We start from the raw sequence: 7,507 nt of genomic DNA, 5'->3' as shown, positions 1-7,507 counted from the left end.
AATTCATTGTTCACAGTGACTTGAAAGAAAATAACTACCATTGAATTCCTGGGTAGCTCAGTCGGTTAAGTGTCTAATTTTGGCTCAGGTCATGATCTCACAGTTAGTGAGTTTGAGCCCTGCATCAGGCTCTGGATTTTCTCTCCCTCTCTCCCTTTGTCCCTCCCCTGCTCGTATTCTCTCTCTCAAAACAAGTGAACTTTAAAAAATATATTAAAAAACATTTCAACCTGCTCCTTCTCCACCCCCAAGACTTTATAATTCCCTTTAAAAAAAAAAAGAATTCAACTACCATGAATAATGAGAATTTACTGTAGACACAATCTCTTATGTGTTGGTTTGAGGTATATTATCTCGATCTTGTGTAATGTCAGAACCTGTCTTGGTTCCCAGTCCTCTCCCCACAGTAAGGACAACTTGAGCTGGTCAAGGTAGAACTTAAGGTTTGATTTGGGTTCGGTAAATTGGTGCTCCAGTATCACTCTTTCTTCCAAAGTAAAGAAGAAGTAAATGCACTTCCCTGATTGCAGCTATTTGGGGGCTGGCTTAAAAGATGAGGCAATTTGTTTAGTCACCTCATATGGTTACTAAATTCAAATTTATATTCCCTCCAACCAGAGAACAGGCCTGCTGCTTGCTGCTTTGATAGTGGAGACAGTAGCAAAATCCTTTGTCCCAGGCTACCAGAAAGGACACCATAATATATATATATATATATATATATAAAAATATATATATGTGTGTGTGTGTGTATCCTATATATATATCCATATATATATATATATATATATATATATCTCCAAATATATCCTATATATGTATATATCCATATATATTCTATATATATGTATATATATGTACATATATATACACACACACACTTAAAAAATTTTTTTTTACCAGAAAGGACACCATAATATGTGTGTGTGTGTGTGTTTACTGTTTTTTTCTTAAATTTTTAAAAAAATTTTAATGCTTATTTTTGAGAGAGAGAGAGAGCACAAGTTGGAGAGGCAGAGAGAGAGGGAAACACAGAATATGAAGCAGGCTCCAGGCTCTGAGCTGTCAGCACAGAGCCCAACACAGGGCTTGAACTCATGAACTGTGAGATCATGAACTGGGCCGAAGTCCAATATCTTCTGGGGGAATTGGGGACACTCACTGAATTCCTTGTTTCTGTAGTGGAATCATGAAAAACATAACTACTCTACGTGAAGTAGCTAATACTTAAGAAGACTGTTAATTTCTCTACTAAAGGCTCCAACTAAAGAAATAAGAAGGCATGAGGATCCTAGCAAAAGTGACAGCAGCGCCAATGTAAATCCATAACCATCAGTAAAATGTAAAGAAAAATAGAATCCTGTTTTTATAAAGATACGTACTTTTATGACCAGCACTGACATCAATTAGGATCTGATCTAGACTTGGCTTTTATGAATAATAATCATTGTAAGGCCAGGCATACTGTACTTGGTGCTTTATCTGCATTCTTTCACAATGATGTCTAAGCCTCGTAATAATAACCCTAGGGGGTACATGGCTTTGTCTTTGTTGTAGATGGAAATCTGAGGTTCCGAGGGTAATTTTCCCACTGCATACAAGTAAGAGACAGTTTGGATAGAATCCCGAATCTGCCTGCCTTCAAACTGGTGTATTGGTTTTCCCAGAGTGACTTCATGGAGGATTGGCTAGATAATCTGTGGGGCCCAGCACAAAATAAAGCAGGGCCCCTTGTTCAAAAATTAAGAATTTCAAGGCAGTAACCACAGAATATTCCACCAAAGAGAGGGCCCTTCTAAACAAATGGCCTTGTTGCTGCACAGGTCTCCTACCTATGAAGCCCATCCTGCCCCTATGTCACAATGCATTCCAAAAGCACAGATCTAGTGAAAATTTGGGAAGGGGGTGCTCCTATTTGTCCTTGTTGGTATGATTCATGTCTAGGCTACCATGCAAGCATTACTAATTTCTCTTGGCAGCCTTAGTGACTTTGCTCCTAACAAAAATTTCAGAGGCATCTGTAGAAACAAAAACAAATACGTAAACACAGAAAGGCTGCCAGTTGCTTGCTATGCCACTGACAACAGCAGGGGTTTTAAGTAAAACAGAAGAGTGAGATGATTTTTTTATTTGCCAGTGGTTTTCTCTTTGGAGAATCTTAAAAGTTTGATTCCTTTGCTTCCTTAACACTCATACACTTTTGTTCTCTTAACAAAGTGAATTTTTGTTCATCATTATTTCACAGTATCATTTCTAAGGACACAGCATTTCACTTGACTTGAGCTGAACTACATACAGGTAATTCTGCCACAAGGTCTTAGGACTCCCTTAATTCTTGCTCTGTTCTCTGTCAAAGCTAGCTGAATTCATGGGCATTGTGGTTCTACCTGGGAAAATTTATCAGTTTCCTCCATTCCACTTTTACATTTATGGCTTTCTCCACTTTAGTGCCTAACAAGGTATACAAGCTGGGTGGGAACAGAAGCAACCTAAAAGGAGTAAGAAAAGTTAGCTTTTGATGTTTTCCATTGCTGAGCCATCCCTCCACTCAGGTTACATTTTCTCCTATGAATCTCTTTTATTCCCCAACCAAGGAGCTCAGTGTCCTTAGGCTGATAGCATAAGGTCCCAAGCCTCCAAGTCTGGCCCCTTTTCAGGGCAAGTGTTAAGAGAGCAATCAAGTTAAATTCACTGTCATGAAATGTCTTTATAATTCAGTTTCCCTCTCTGCACCCTTATCTCACAACTGCTGCCACAGGCTTTTTCTCTTGCTATTTGTTTTTACTAGAGGGAGGGATCACTTGTCAACTCAACTGCCTAATGAGTCTTAGAATCAGCTATTTCCTTTTCTACATGGGAAACTATCCCTTTTATTTTCTTCCTGTAGGGCTGGACGTAATCAGATAGTTAGATAAAAACAAATTATGTATTTTTTATAAGTATGGTTTATTCATTCCTGGTAACCATAAAACAACATAACCACTATATACATATTAATTTGGCAGTACGTGTATTTAATTTCTATTTCAAACTCTGTGTATGACTGTTCTTCAGGTCCCCCCGCCCCGGTAACAAATGTAGCCACTTACAATCTAACCAAAATTAAAACTCTGCTCCCACTCTAAGCTCAAATCTTTCTCACCACCCACTCCCAATATACACACTTCAGATTAGGCTGTTTTCCACACTTGAGCAATATTCAACACTTTTCAAGGGAATCTGGGGTCATGAGAGATTTTTTTCTGACATGGAGCAAAGGAAACTCACAATATCTTTCAGAGCAAAAAAACCCCAGATACTCTTCAAGACTGGTCCCCTGAATTTGTTCTATGCGTTTTGTATTCGTCATCTATTGCTGCGTAACAAACCTGAAACTTAGCATCTTACAACAAGAGGCATTATTTCAGTTTGTGTGGGTCAGGAAGCTGGAGGCAGCTTAGCTGGATAATTCTGGCTTGGTGTCTCTCAATCAGGTTGCAATCAAGATGTTGATTGACCAGGAATGCAGTCATCTAAAGGCTTGACTGCAGTTGAGGAAATCTGCTTCCAACACGACTGGCAAGTTGCTACTGACTATTGGTAGGGGGCCTCAATTCTTCCTGTATTAACCATAGGGTTGTCCATGTCACAACATGGCAGCTATCTTCCTCCAGAGAAAGTGATCTAAGAGGGACAGCCAGAAGCTACAGTGTCCTTTATGACCTTAACCTCAGAAGTCACACACTATCATTTTTGCAAAATGTTATTGAAAACACAGATCAACCCTGCTCAGTGTGGCATGGGACTGCAAAAAGGTATGCGTGCTGGGAAAGAAGGATCATTGGGGGCCCATCTTAAAGGCCAGCTTTCCTCATGGCACTCTATCACATAGGAAATATAAACTCCTTGAATAAAGCATGTGACCAAAAAGCATGTGACTGAAGAGGTATTCCCTATTATTTATTATTGAATTTGTATTCTTTGTTACACATTACACTTGTATTTTTAGTATCAATAATCACTAAAAGTCTGAAAGCAATGGGTCCAGGGGAAAAAAATCCCCTTCTAAGTAACTCCTCTGTCACTGTGCTATGCCAGTGAGTTTGCTTTGGCTGGCTCTATATTCTTTGACATACTCCTATATTACTGACAAGATCTTCTATTCAGATTTAAGGCAAGAGCTTAGATTCTGTTCTGAAGGGTAGTTGCTGAATTATTTTTTTAAGTTTATTTATTCTGAGAGAAAGAGGGGGAGAGAGAGAGAGAGAGAGAGAGAGAGAGAGCGTGCGCAAGTGAGGGAGGGGCACAGAGAGGAAGGGAGAGAGAGAGAGAATCCCAAGCAGGCTCTGCACTGTCAGCGCAGAGCTGGATGCGGGGCTGGAACTCATGAACTGTGAGATCATGACCTGAGCAAAGTCAGACACTTAGGCAATTAAGCCACCCAGGTGCCCCCTGAATTATTTTAAGTAGGGAAAAGGCTAAGTCATATTTGCATTCTATCAGGTTTATTCTGTTACCTGTGTATAGGATGGATTGGTGGTGCAAAGGGAGACAGAGCAATACTGGAGACAGACCTGTTAAGAGTCTATTTCAGAGTCTTTTTATCACAGGTGAAGTTTTACAGTTTTCAGCACTATCATTCCTAAATTTCCTCATCAACTACACTGAAGCTCAACAAGTTGAAAGAAAAAAAGAAAAAGTCCTAACTTCTAGCATTTGCCAATTTCTGGAGCATACATACTTCCAACATGGCCAATTTCAAACCACCAACATGATGTCATGGGACAGGGAGTTGGGAAGATATATGCACAATTGGCCAGTAGCTCCTGGCTCCAGCATCCACTGTTACTTTTGAGGGTTTTTTTTTTTTTTAATGTTTATTTATTTTTAAAGAGATAGAGGGTGAGCGGGTAAAGGGCAGAGAGACAGACAGGGAGACACAGAGAAGTGTAACACAGTTGAGGTATCAATAATGCCTTTTCCCTTAATGAGCAGCAGCTATTATCTTTTTCTACAAAGTAAAACTCTGGAGACCTGCATATATATTCTTTCTATAGAGGATTTTAATGAACAAGGACCACTCAAAATTCTGATTACTAGATTCCTGCTAACGCTACCCAGTCACGCTGGGTTTTTCATGAAAAATAAGGAAAATTTTCTTTTTCTCATCACATGTTCTTCCTCAAAATTTGCTTAAGAATTTGTTTTATACAACAGTCTGGAAAGTTGGTATATTTCCAAACAAAACACAATAAACAAACCCAAAATCCTCATTAATAGTGGATTTGGATATGAATACCAGGCAGGCAACAGTTGTGCTTTTTCTACTTGAATTCTACAATCCTGCAGAGGTTTAGAAGAACCTTTCTGAAGTAGAGAGTGGGGAGACACCCAGCAGGTACAGGGAGAGTGACCTTCTCCTAGAAAGCTTCCTCCAAATGTCAGAGATGGAGAACAAGGGGAGAGAGCCCTATAAACTAACAAGTCAGTATGTTTTGGACTGAAGATATTTTCCTAATGAATGGAAATGGGACAGCTAATTAAGAACCAGGTCCTGTGGTTTTGTGACTTTGATTTACATCTCTTCTGGAAGGGATCTTCCCTTTTTAGTTTTTCAGTATGGAAGACCAGATACAAGCTCTTCAAAATCCCTCCTAAAAGAGTTACTGCACACAATATTTTGGAGACAACTTAGAATGTAAGTCTTTATTGCCTTTTAAAATTTTTATTTATATCTTTAAAGTGTTTTTTTTAACGTTTATTTATTTTTGAGAGACAGAGACAGAGCGTGAAGGGGGGAGGGGCAGAGAGAGGGAGACACAGAATCCAAAGCAGGCTCCAGGCTCCGAGCTGTCAGTAGAGAGCCTGATGCAGGGCTCAAACTCACAAACTGTGAGATCATGACCTGAGCTGAAGTCAGACGCTTAACTGACTGAGCCACCCAGGTGCCCCAATATATTTTTAAATGTTTATTTTATTCATTTATTTAGAGAGAGAGTGAGAGAACTGAGGAAGGGCAGAGAGGAGGGAGAGAATCCCAAGCAGGCTCCGAGCTGCAGCACAGAGCCAGACAGAGGGCTCAAACTCACAAACCATGAGATCTTGACCTGAGCCAAAATTAAGAGCCAAACGCTTAACCAACTGGGCCACCCAGGTGTCCCATATGCCTTTTTTATAAAATGGAAGAAGTGGGAGATCAGGAACAGGAGAAGAAAACAAAAAGCAAAAACAGAACTGACAAGCTGCAAATTTCCTCAAGATTAGTCACAAGCTATGTATTTTTTATGGCAACACCACAAAAGCAATGGTGTGGCCTTATTGCAGCATATCAGGAGGTGTTGGTCTTATTATTGATAATATATGTGATCGCTCAGTTAAGGCTGTGTCTGGCAATTTTATCCACTATAAAGTTAGTATTCTCCCCTTTGAAAATAATAAGTCATTTGTAGACTTATTGATTATTTTGAGACTAAGTAAATATGTTGGTTTTCATCAAACTCTCACAAACTAACTTTAGTTCTATTAATATTTTCCTAACTCCATCTTCTTCTCTATATTTACTTCTTGGTATTTTACTATAATAAACAGCTTTTCTTTCTTTCTATTTATATCAGCACAGACACACAAAATTTGGATTTATTCAATGGATCAGAACTCATTACTATTCATTTTGATGCTCAGATTGTCAGGTTTGGCCAGTGGGAACCTCTTCAAGCTGGCTCCTATATAATTTGTCAAGTCTCCATCATTCTTTGAGCATTTTCTACTTTCTGGAAGAGAAAGATATGCTGGGCTTGTCTTGTACTTTGCCTATCCCAGGGCTGGAATCTGTCTTTTCTCATAGGAGATCTGTTTAGGGTGTATTTGTAAAACAGGTCTTGGATAGTGGTTGCCAGTAAGCTGTATTTCTCATTTATGGTTGGTAAATCAGTCTCTTGTGAATTTGGTTTGCATTAAGGAATTCTCCAGCACTCAGTCTTCCTCACTGAACCTGTCCAACTGAGGGCCAGACTCTGAATTGTAGTGTTAGCGTATTCAGCTGGGGATGCCCAACCTGTAGCAGCTTCCGATTTCCAGAGCAATGTATGGCTCTTCCGTCTAAGGAACTACCACAGAGTGGGGATTCAGTGAAGAGTGCATATGAAAAGCATCCCAGAAGGCTATAATCCAAAAACTAAAAGCCCATCCCAGGCTTCAGAAATTTTAAGGTGACTTACCTATCAGGACCACTTCTGGAAACCTCATGTTCTGAAGAATAAGGAAAGACCCTCCTATTTAACCATTTGAGAACTCTCAATCTTCAGGAACACAGACCATGAGAAAACTCCATTGATGAGGCAAATCTGGCACACTAACTTCATTCAGTGCTTTCTTGTGGAACGTTGAAATAGTCCAGTGAACTCCTAGGACCACTCTTAAAATGGGTGAAGGGTCTTGATGCTTCTGGAATAATAAATCCATGTTTTCCAATTCCTTTCCAATTGCTATTCTATAGGGTTTTAAATGGGCTGTATCTTTTCCAATTTAT

The sequence above is a fragment of the Panthera leo genome, chromosome A2 (genome assembly GCF_018350215.1).
Source record: "Panthera leo isolate Ple1 chromosome A2, P.leo_Ple1_pat1.1, whole genome shotgun sequence".
Lineage (NCBI taxonomy): Eukaryota > Metazoa > Chordata > Mammalia > Carnivora > Felidae > Panthera > Panthera leo.
This window is presented reverse-complemented; position numbering follows the sequence as displayed.